Below are 11843 nucleotides of genomic sequence, written 5' to 3'. Positions count from 1 at the left end.
CTAACTGCATTAGGGTCTGTCAGAGAGAAGGGGCTTGTAGGAAAGGCCAGGTTGCCTTGCTAAGTCTCTCACGTTTGTCAACAGAAAGTGGGGATGAAAAGAAAGACAACTGGAATTAGGAATAAAAACACAAATACGGAGAGAAGTGGGTAGACAAGGAATTAATGACCGAATGTCTGTCTACAGTATGGCTTGTGCATGGGCTAAAATGATAGAACAACAAATGAGCCTCTTTTGTAATGTTTGTTTTTGTAATGTTCAAACTAGCCACTGTCAAAAGTCCATTAAGAACACAATAAATGAAGTCCACATAGAAGACTTTGTACATAATATGACTGAAACTACTTAGGATATAGATGTCTACAGATGAATCTCAGACATAATCATATTTGTGTAATAATCATTCTAGAGAATGTATTAAACAAGTGGCTTAACATCAAATACATGCAAAAAATATAAAATACTATAAATATGGATATATGAGAATGAGAATCATGTGTGGACCCCAATATGGTATAGCCATTATATAAATAATATCCCTTACAGAAATAGGGAATATAATGTTATATGTTATATGGAAATAATCAACAACAGTGACGATTTGAAGCAGTGTTTCTGTTACCACTCCAAAGTTGATTATTTTCCTATAACAGTATGGCCTGAAGTGTTTCATTCTTCTCATACAGTAGCAATTTATCACTGATTGCATTTTTATTGATTAAAGAACACCACAGTTATTATTAACGACACACTTATTATCCATTTATAGATACATTTAATGAAACATTGGAGAAGCTATAAACCAATGTTCTGTCACCAGGCTCTCTTTTTCTCTCTTAAAGTTAATGAGACAAAAAAAAAAAAGGTAGCTTGTCCTGTTACCAAGAAGATTTTTCCACATTGGGAAAATTAGTTTAAACTTTACTCCCAAAAGGAAAAGCTATACTTCTGACTGACACTGACACATGCTAAACAAACCTCTCCTCCCACAAAACTTCCCCATATCAAACATCCCCATATCAAATTTGCACGTTTTCTTTAAACAGTTTATGTGGTTAGTGGTTAACACGTTTGCCTCGCACCTCCAGGCCAGGGTCAGGGGTTCATTACCCGCCTCCGCCCTGTGTGTGCAGTGTTTGCATGTTATCCCCATGCTTGGGGGTTTCCACCAAGTACTCCGGTTTCCTTCCCCAGTCCAAAAACATGCATGGTAGGCTGATTGGCATCTCTAAATTGTCCGTAGTGTGTGACTGTGTGTGCAATTGTGCCCTGTGATGGGTTGGCACCCCATCAGTGTGCCCCAAGTCCCCTGGGATAGGCTCCAGACTCCTCACGACTCTGTGTAGGATAAGTGGTGCAGAAAGTGGATGGATGGATGGATGGATGGATGGGTGTGAAGTGTCCAGCATACAAGTCCCTGTTTAAGTTGTTACTATAGAAACCATATGTATTAGAATGAGAGCATTAATATAATAATATAATATCATATAATATAAACCTTGCAGCTGGAACCACCGTTGAAGCTGCTGTTAAAGAAAACTAATCAACAACTTCTGAACAATGAGAACTGAGCATTCAACAATGCTGCAGTAGAAGAATGGCTTAATCAGATAGAATGAGTTCAAGTCACTATAAGTTTCAAAGTAATACATTTGCAAAGAAGAACTCCTCAAAATATTATCACAATAACTTTCTATTTCGATTTTCTCTACTCAATAAACTCAGTGACACCTGGTTAAGCTGCTTTAAAATGGGGAATGGAGACCATTTCTGCATAGCAGTAGTCACCACTTAGAGCCACATCTTCAGCAAAAACTGACGCTAACGCTCAACTAGATGTGTGCTGGGGATCGGCCAAGAACAACGGCTCTCATCACTATACAGTGGATAATTTCATTAGAAGGATCCTAATTCAGCAGTTAGTTGCTTTTCATCTGTGAATATTGTTACAACTTAAAGTGGTTTACTTTCTCTGTACAGATCAACAGAGACAGAGGCTGTGAGGTTCATATTGATGGCTGATCATCAGTAAAGTGCTCCAATCATTAAAGATTCAACTAAAGAAAGCTGGGATGTCTGTCACTGGTGCCACTGATGACTGCATTGTCTATTACCTTCTATTTAACAAACTAATTATTCACTCGATAATCTGTGAGTATTACGGTGAATGGTGTGGCATAGAAAGAGCACATCACTGTCCACTCCGCTTCAGTGTACTGTAAAGCTGCCGTACTCGACTGAATTACTGTAGACAGGCACATCTTTTTCTTTGATGTTGACACATTTATCTTGTTAGTACGCAGCCTGCTGAATCAGAGGGCTACATGACTCTTAGAAGTATTGCTTTTGGCCTGAAATTGCACACACCAATAATGAAAGGGTTTTTTGTTTGTAATGCTCTTCTCTACTAGGTAGAATGACACAGTTTAATTTTCTAAGAGCTTTGGGTTTGTTCATAGTTGTTAATGTGTTGTGTCTCTATGTACCAGAACAGTCAACAGATGTTTGCAGTAAAAGAAAAAAAAATTTTTTTTAAAGAGATCAGTAAATGAACTTTGACCTGATGCAAGCCTCCATCAAAATATGTCAGCTATTAACTATAACTATTTAGACTTATTTAAAGATTTGCATTCATTTCATGCATTTATGTAAATCAGGCCAAAGATGAAGCATCCGGGATTCCCAGGAAAAGAGAGCACTTTCAGAGTGGTCAAACAATAAAAGTTTTTATGTTCTACTCAAATAGATAGTTTTCTACAAACTACAAACTGTTGTTAAATGCTCAGTACTTAATATAGTATGCTCAGTGAACTACTCAGGTAATGTTCTAGTTAGTTAGGCTACTCTAACGTTAGCTTGCTGGTAGTCGTTAGTGGCTAACAGTTAAAGTTAGCTGCTTAATGGGATTTTAGCTATTTCAGTAGCAAATAAAAGCTTTAGATGCACTTACCTCATTGAGGATTAATATCTTCCATTTTAACACTACTTAACTCTACTCCACATCTAGCTATTTTGGGAGAATATAAATAAAAACTTTTTAAGGTGTGGGTGGGGGACACTCTGAAAGCATCTACCTGTCTGTTACATCTTTTGCTTAATTTACATAAAATCTGTATTTTTGAGATTTGACTTTTTGAGATTTGTATTTTGGGTTCTGATCTTTGAAAATCTTAATACCATAACCTGTAGCTTTTAATTATATAGTTTAAAGCCAAATATTGATATACCAAAATGCAACTGATATGATGAACTTAGGCTTAGGACTACAATTACTATGATTGCTTTAGGACTGCAGGTACCATTTTTTTTATCATCAGTGAACAGTTGCTACCTTCAACAAAATAGACTTCATGTGAAAACTATAATGAATTTCCTGGTTACACAGTTACACTATTTGACCATGTAGAACACAGTTATAGAAGGAAATTATTTATAATCGCACTATCCGGTGTCAACCAGATGAAGATGGTTTCCGTTATGAGTCTGGGTCCTCTCAAAATTTCTTCCTCATATTGACTCAGGGGGTTTTTCCTTGCTACCATGACCTCTGGTTTGCTCGTAAGGGATATAGTTATACATTTAAAATTTATATCCTGAATTTAAATATGTTTGTAAAGATGATTTGTGACAATGTCCATTCTTAAAAGCGCTATGCAAATAAAACTGAATTGAACTGAATTGAATTGAAATATTACCCCAAGCAATTTCAAAGCATATGGGGGGAAATGAATATTTATTAAATGATAACACAATGCAAAAAAGTACATTTTATTTAATGTGATGTGTATAATTCAAATATACAAAATAAATTATTTTTATTTAAATACTTTTCTTTCTATGGAGCTTCTAAGCTCTATATTGGCAATCTTTCACATAGTGCAAAAGCCAACATATTTGTTCCTTTAATGAGGCTAGTGTTTCATATTTTATACTAATAAAAGAAAATGATAAAATATGGAACTATACAGACACTCCTCAAATCAAATCTAGTTGTAACAGCACTGGTCCTCCAAGTTTATAAGGTAAAGAATTGAACAGTGTTAGTTGTAGAAGGCAAGTAAATTAATGACAACTACTCTCTACATCATTGGAACAGATACACAAACATATACACATTATTTTTTTCATCCAAACTGCATGGGCAAATAATACACCACTTGACCAGCTGAACATATCTGTCTTCAATAGAAAGGACCTCACTAAACTTGGCCTTAATGGAACTAGATAATAACAGTGCATATGTATGATCAATTATTCAAAGAAGTCCCTGCTGCACTTACAATTTATGTTGTAAAAGATACACATTGAGTCTTTTTGAGGTATTCATTCTCTAATTGTGCTCTCCAAATGGACCTGGACACTGTGTGTTCATAAGCAAGAGCAAGTAATTCTATAGCTGCAATCTTCCGTCGGAAATGGCAAGGTAATCAAACGGCATTTTTTATCAAGAGAGGGATAGCCTGCTCAGCTCGTACAATTAAATCTCAGTACTGTGTCTTCAAACAACCAAGAAGCTGCAATTAGCTTGTAAAAAAAATACTGATGCCTGCCATCCTGCTTTTTAGTGATAGGGTTTCTAGATGGAACTTTGCCAGGGAATTCTTTCATAGGTCATTAAAATGCAATTCTGGCTAGATGGACAGCTCCCAAGAATAATCTCTGAAATTATGGTTGTGGAAAAGCCTTTATTGTAATTCAAGTATAACTTCATGTGCTGGATTTGCATAAGGAAACAGTGCACAGGTGCACTTACATGGCTGATGTTGCCAAAAAAATGTTTTTATTGCTACCAGATCATTGTTTTTGTCTTATTTTGTGGGGTTTTTTTTGTATGACTATTGCTTGTATGGGGTTCATCTTCAATTTCTTCTTTTAAGTAAGCCAAAGCAATTTTGAGAAATATTTAATTCTGTTTGTAATTGGAAGATATTGGTATCTAAACTGTGAAAGGAAAGTTTACAGACACTGCATGAACCATGAATGAGTCAAACAAGTTCACATTCCTGTTGTTTGTGTCTCAAAGCAGAGAACAGAAATGAATCTTTTATCTATAAAAAGGAAAGCACATTGGAAAAAAAATATAGAACTGACTAAAAAAAAACCCTGAGGTGGAGTTGGAAACAAAGATTGGGTTGAATGGAAACGTAAAGATTGTGCGGAATGCTCCAGCATGACCGGCACATGAACTTCTGAACCCCAATCTCCACCTGACAAAATCCGTTCTTAGTCTTGACATAACGCCATAAAGGACTTGTTGCAGAGCATGCAGGAATGCAATCTAAAGATTAGAGTTACCTCTCCATGGACATTACGAATAAATATGTCCTCCTCTACAGCCACGGAGCAGAAATATTGCATATCGGTTACAGCAGAATTTGTCTGTGGATTTCATACACACCATTTTGCCCAGGGCTTAGGGGCACAGTGAAATTTCAGGTCATCCTAGGGTCATGTTTGGGGAAGAACAACTTCAGCATGATGGGGCATATGTTGTGACTCTTCCTTACACAGCTAATAATGTATTAGCTCCTGTGTAACTCTAATAATGTCACATTTAACATTGTGATTGTGATTGTCATTTGGGATTTGGACAGGTACACTAAAAAGTGTCATGTGACTCATTTACTATGCTGTAATGTGGCAAAATTCATTTAACAGGTGTATTCATGGTAAATCCCTGTGCTGTGATTTTGAGACAGCAAATGTTGCTGAGTGGTAATATTAGGGCTGTGAGGTTTGTTTTGTGACACACTCCAGTGAAGGGCCAAGCAATTAATCTATAATCCACATATTGACACATTCCATCCAGCAGGAGCAGTGCTGTCTGCAGCCCAGACCAAAGTGTGTATAGGAACAGAATCTTGCACCTAAATGGAATGGGTGTAGTTCATCCACCCTTTTCTCTGGGTGAGAATAAATGGAGAAAAAATAAATGCTAATGCTTTGTGCCATGTGACCTTTTTCCAATGGTGAATGTGGTGGAATATTATTCAAATAAAAAAGTCCAATTAAATTAAAAAAATATATTTAAAAAGTGACAAGAAAACTAAACAAAAGACAGCAAACCTACAAACACAAAAGTAAATTAAAAAAAACACAAATTAAAAACACACAATCAAATCAGAAAACACAACAGCAAAACTAAAACACAATAGCAAATCAGAAAACTAAATTAAATCACAACAGTAACCAAAATAACAAAAACAAAACAGCAAACTATAAACACAACACTGAGTCAGAAATGAAAACAAAATGAAAAAACACCAATAAAACACAAATGCAAAACTAACCCAACAACAAATCAAAAAACACAACAGCAAAATCAAAAACACAACAAAACGAAACACAACATCAATTCAGAAACACAACAAAACTAAACACAACATCAAATCAGAAACACAACAAAACTAAAAACTAAAAATCTAATTAAAAAACACAGCAGCAAAACTAAAACACAACAGCAAATCTAAAAACACAATGTCAGATCAAATACATAATGGCAAAACTAAAAGCACAACATCAAATTAGTAGCACAATGGCAAAACCAAAAATACACCATCAAAGCCAAGAACACAACAGCAATACTAAAACAACAGCAAATAAAAAAAAACACAACACCAAATAAAAAAAGCCACAACACCAAAGCCAAAAACACAACAGCAAAGCCAAAAGCAGCATAAAAATGTAAAAGCACAAAGGCAAATTTGTAGCTAGTTGCATATCTATGGTGACCTGTGAGCAGAAACACAATGAGAAGCCCAAAACCAACAGCAAGTCAGAAACTTATCAACAGTCATTCAGAAGGGAAAGGGTAAGTCCTTATTGAACATCACATGATCGTCTCTGATTGGCTACTGCGCACATCAGTCTGAGCAAGCGTGGAAACTGAAAGCTGGAGAATGTTTACCGTAATCTGAAATATGAGCCTGAATGAATACTGAGGCTTTTATTCATGCTTATTTTTATCAAGAGCATGCACATAATGTTATTTAAGATATGCTATCAACTTGCTCCCAAGTGACACAACAGAAACGCCCTATCATCAGGAGATTGCAAGTTTGAATCCTGACAATGCCACAAGCATCAAAGGCCACGGGAGCCAAACTGGCTGTGCTCTCTGGGTGGGAGGAATGACTTTACTCTCTCTGTCTCTCCTAACTTTCCTTAAGGCTAATTTACCATAAGACTCATTGTGTGCATGGGGAGTGAAGGCTAGCCCATCTGTTCAGATCCCACAGAAGAGCTACAGTAACACAAATTCCTGAAAAATTGAATAGTGGCTATGATAGAAAGGTATCAGAAGACACAGTGCATTGCAGCTTGCTACATGTAGTGCTGTGTAGCTGCAGACCGGTCAGAGTGCCCATGCTGACCCCTGTCCACTGCTGAAAAAGCCTACAGTTTGCATGTGAGCATAAGAACCGGACCATGGTCCAATGGAAGAATCAAGTTTTCTTTTACATCATATGGACAGCCAGCTTTATCCTGGTTAGGGCTTCCAATCCCTGGGACATTGAGTATGAGGCAGGAATAACCCTGGACAGAACACCGGTCCATCTCATGAGATGATCCAGTAGGAGTCTACGTGGTACCTGAAGCCAGACATGAAGATTGACTGGCAAGCGCAACATATGGAGTTGCAGATGTTCAACAGAATGAAATGGAGGCCAGTGAAAACCATCATTTAAATTTGTGTCATTTTAGTTCTGAAGAACTTCTTTCCCAGTTTCTACTAATTTTTCATGCTTTCATGCTCACCAATTTCACGTGCATGTGTCTCGCTTACCTGGGGAAGAGATGGTACTGGATGCACTATTGGAAGAAGGCAAGCCGGTGGAGGAAGTGTGATGCTCTGGGCAATGTTCTGCTCGGAAACCTTGAGTCTTGGCATTCATGTAGATGTTACTTTAATGCGTATCATGTACCTAAACATTGTTGCAGACCAAGTACACTCCTAATGGCAGTGGCCTCTTTCAGCAGGATAATGCGCCTTGCCACACTGCAAAAATTGTTCAGGAATAGTTTGAGGAACATGACAAAGTACATGACAAAGGTGTTGACTTGGCTTCCAAATTCCCCAGATCTCAAATCTGTTCAAGCATCTGTGGGATGTCCTGGGCAAACAAGTCCGATCCATGGAGGACCCACCTTGCAACTTAAAGAACTGAAAGGATCTGCTGCTATCATCTTGTTGCCAGATAAGACAGCAGCCTCCATGCCTCCTTTCTTATACAGAAGGACTACTTCTCACTGTAATTACATTTGCATTAAATTTGTTTCACTAGACTAGCTAGATAAGAGACCAAAAAAGGACAATCATTGTTCCTTATTATAATCAAATGCTGTCCAATCAGCTACGAGCATATGATGTAAGGAATAAGGACCTATCCATTCTGTATTTATTGAATGTTGTTGTGTTTCTCAATTTACTGTTGTCTTTTTGGTGTTTTATGTTCTGAGTTGTGGTTGTGTTTCTGAATTTGCTGTTGTGTTTTTAGTTTTGCTGTTTTGTTTTCTGATTTGCTGTTGCATTTTTGGTTTGTGTTCCACTTTGGAAATGCCCATCCCTATAGAAACACCTACCTAAAGTATAATGACCCTAGTACAGTACGCATTGTTTTATGGCTAATCTTGCCCACCCACTGATGATGTTTTATTAAACGTCTTAGCTACAACAAAAGCAGTATCCACCTCTGTTTTGTAGGGTGTTTCCTGCTGCTCTGGATGGTGCACCAGCAGCGCCGTCAAACCATCGGCCGCATGGACTGGATGCAAGGACCTGTGCATTTTTTATGGCAGCATGCTGAAGCCTGCTTATGATTGTTCCCAGTTTCCTCAGATTGTTTTTCCTGCAGTGGGAGTGCTGTGCCTTGCATACTCTGAGTGTAAGCAGGAGGACCACAAACACTTCAGGAAAACACATGTTATGAGGACAAAAGGAAATATTGTCTAAACTACAGAAATTCTGGTGAACGAAGTCAAACGAAACTTTGATTTCGAGACTGGTATATACTGTTATGTGACATTCGGCTTCGTTAAGATTGTTTTGGCAATGGGCATTTTAATGTGTTCAAATTTGTGTTTCATTATGCAACTCAAGACTTATCTATGTGTTTACGGCACAAAGTTATATACACATCATTCTATATTAACTCTTTTTGGAAAGAGGAAGAAATACCGATAGCAATGTTAATCCAAATACCATATATCAATATCTCATTCAACAGAAAATATGAGCTTGATATATGATATTCCTGAACTAAATTCATTTTTAAACTAATGATCTAGGAAAGGTGTACGAAATTGGGGCATGGAAACTGGAGCACTGATAGAAGGTGTCACCTGCTTGTTTTGTTTGTTTTTTCTTTTGTCTTTTTTGCCATTGGTAATGGTTAGTATCTGGTATAGACAACCAAAAAAGGTGGGGGGAGTCTTGACAGCGACCATCAGATCACTTTTCACTGGACCTTGAATATTTCATGCAGCAAGTCACATAGCAGACACACAGATGGGCCCAACAAATGGCAAAGTTATATGTCCATAACTTGCACCCATCCCCTCCCCTCATCCGATGGGACAGGCTCCAAAGAATGATGTCTGGCTCATGTTTCTGGGCACACCAACCATGTGGTTTATGTAACCTCATGACACAGACATGGTCCTCTACAAAGAAGCAGTAAATTCAAAAGGGCTTGTTTGCTGCTGTGCCATGACTGTGATCATGAGAGGGATAAACCAAGTGTTTTGGGATGCATGGAGAAAGCATGGATTTTCACAGGATTAGTTTGGAAGATCTTACCTCATTTGAATGTCAGTAAAACATGGATCCTGTACTTACTACTGGGAAGATCCCTGCCTTAAAAAAAAGAAAAACAAAAAAAAATATTACATCCCACACTATAACATAAATACCCTAATAGGCCAAATTATTGTCATGAAATGTGAAGCAAGATATAGCAGAATGGCCTAATCCAAATCACCTAAATAGTGTTCTACATCAGTATGATAATTTATTATATTCTGTCACATATGCATGCGTATATCGAGACCTTAGTTGGCTATTATACAGTTCAATCTAGGTTAAGAATAAATATTAACATAATAAAAAAAAACTGTTAAAAATCAGGAAACACTAAAGGGGACACATGGAGCTATAATGTTACATTAGTTAGAAGCCATCACTTGATGCTTTAACTAAAAAAAAATACCGTACATATGTTTCCTCAGATTGTCTTTGTTCTTTATTTTTTAATTTTTTTTATTTATTTTCTACAAAAAAGGTCACTCGTGAACACAACACAGATTTAAATTTGCACACCTCATAAGCAACGATACCAACATATTGCTAATTAATGCGCCATTAAATTGTCTACGGTGTTAATTCAATGTTATGGATAAATAGCCTATAAAATGATTATTGTGTTGATTACTTTCACGAAGAAGGATATTATGTTAAAACGATATTTTTGAAGGAAAAAATGCACATTTCATAGACTTCAGAAATGTTCAACATTTTTAGATGACAAAAATAAAAACATCCAGATAAATAGGCCTACTTTGAATTTTACAAAATACACTTTTCATCAACCACGTGGCCAATAAAGCGGAATCAAATTAAAACAACAGAATAAAATTTAAAATTGCAGATGTAATGGAAATAAATAAATAAAACAGTTACAGGCTAAAGAGTCTCACAGAAAAGCACTAAGATTCATCAAAGCATCAGTATTCTCCAGACCTTCTTGATAAGCTTGTATCTTCTCCCGGGACAGGCCTGAACACAATGTCTTCCAAATCCAACGAGCAGAAATTAATTTAGCATTGATGTCCCTCGCCGGATTCGACAACAAATCTCATTTGGTGTTTTTTTTTTTTCTCAGTCCTTTCTTCCTAATGTTTTTAGTGGAAGCAGTGGACCTGGCCATTGTCAATCAGCGGCAGGCCTCTTTTTACGAATATGAGAATTTAAAAAATCTTTTTGCACTCCAAAATCTGCTCTTGTAATTCTGCAGTGGTCTCTCCGAGATTAAATATTTCCTTAAAAAATTGCATGTCAGCATGTCATATGCAAACCACTACTTTGTAATAATAATAATAATAATAATAATAATAATAATAATAATAATAATAATATAGGCTAGATATAAAGACAAGCAGCTCCACTGACCTGATCATTGTTGCACTTGGGCGAGAAAACAGAACGTGACACTACACATTGAATAGGCTACCAGGACTCCGAAGGAATTACAAGACAATTCGGTCAGGCAAAATTTTGAGAAAAAATAATCTTCAATTATGTTTTTGCAGCAAACCCCAACAATGAAGAAAGATCATTAAGAAAAACAGTCTACTGTTAATCCAACTACATGCGCATGCGCCCAGTGTTTGCGTCGAAAAAAAGATAATGTGATTTTTTTTTTTTTTTTTAATCTCCATAAACGATCAGGTGAAGGTGAGTGACAATATTAGCAGTAATTACTACACTCATAATTTATACAAGTTCATAAGAACACAAGACTTTACAACTTGTAGGCTACAGAAACTCACGTTGGTGCATGCTTATGCTTGGATATTGGTATCATTGCCTCATGTTTTTATTACATTTGAAATGTTCTCAGAGCACATTGAATGTTTTTCAGTACAATGTGACTTTAAATCACCACTGTGTGTTCAACGTTCAGAGTCCAGAAAGTTCAAATACACAACAAAAACAAGAGCAAAACCTATTTAAAAAAGTAACGTAAAAGTAACGTTGCCATGATAATAGATTTGCATTATAGTATACTATAAACAGTTGAAAATTAAGTTGGATACCTGACACCTGTTCTAATAATAATTAAATA

General features: G+C 36.6%; 1 long non-coding RNA gene across 1 annotated transcript in view; it reads right to left on the bottom strand.

The window, feature by feature from the left end:
- Nucleotides 1-3725: 3725 nt before the first annotated feature.
- Nucleotides 3726-11843, bottom strand: part of LOC128629370 (uncharacterized) — a 9490-nt gene continuing 1372 nt past the window's right edge. The window contains exons 2-3 of the long non-coding RNA XR_008393739.1: nt 7787-9856; nt 3726-7592 (exon numbers count right to left, since the gene is read on the bottom strand). This is a non-coding gene — a long non-coding RNA (uncharacterized LOC128629370). The remainder of the gene's footprint in view (nt 7593-7786; nt 9857-11843) is intronic.

This window comes from Ictalurus punctatus, chromosome 28 (genome assembly GCF_001660625.3).
Source record: "Ictalurus punctatus breed USDA103 chromosome 28, Coco_2.0, whole genome shotgun sequence".
NCBI classification, from domain to species: domain Eukaryota; kingdom Metazoa; phylum Chordata; class Actinopteri; order Siluriformes; family Ictaluridae; genus Ictalurus; species Ictalurus punctatus.
This window is presented reverse-complemented; position numbering and strand designations above follow the sequence as displayed.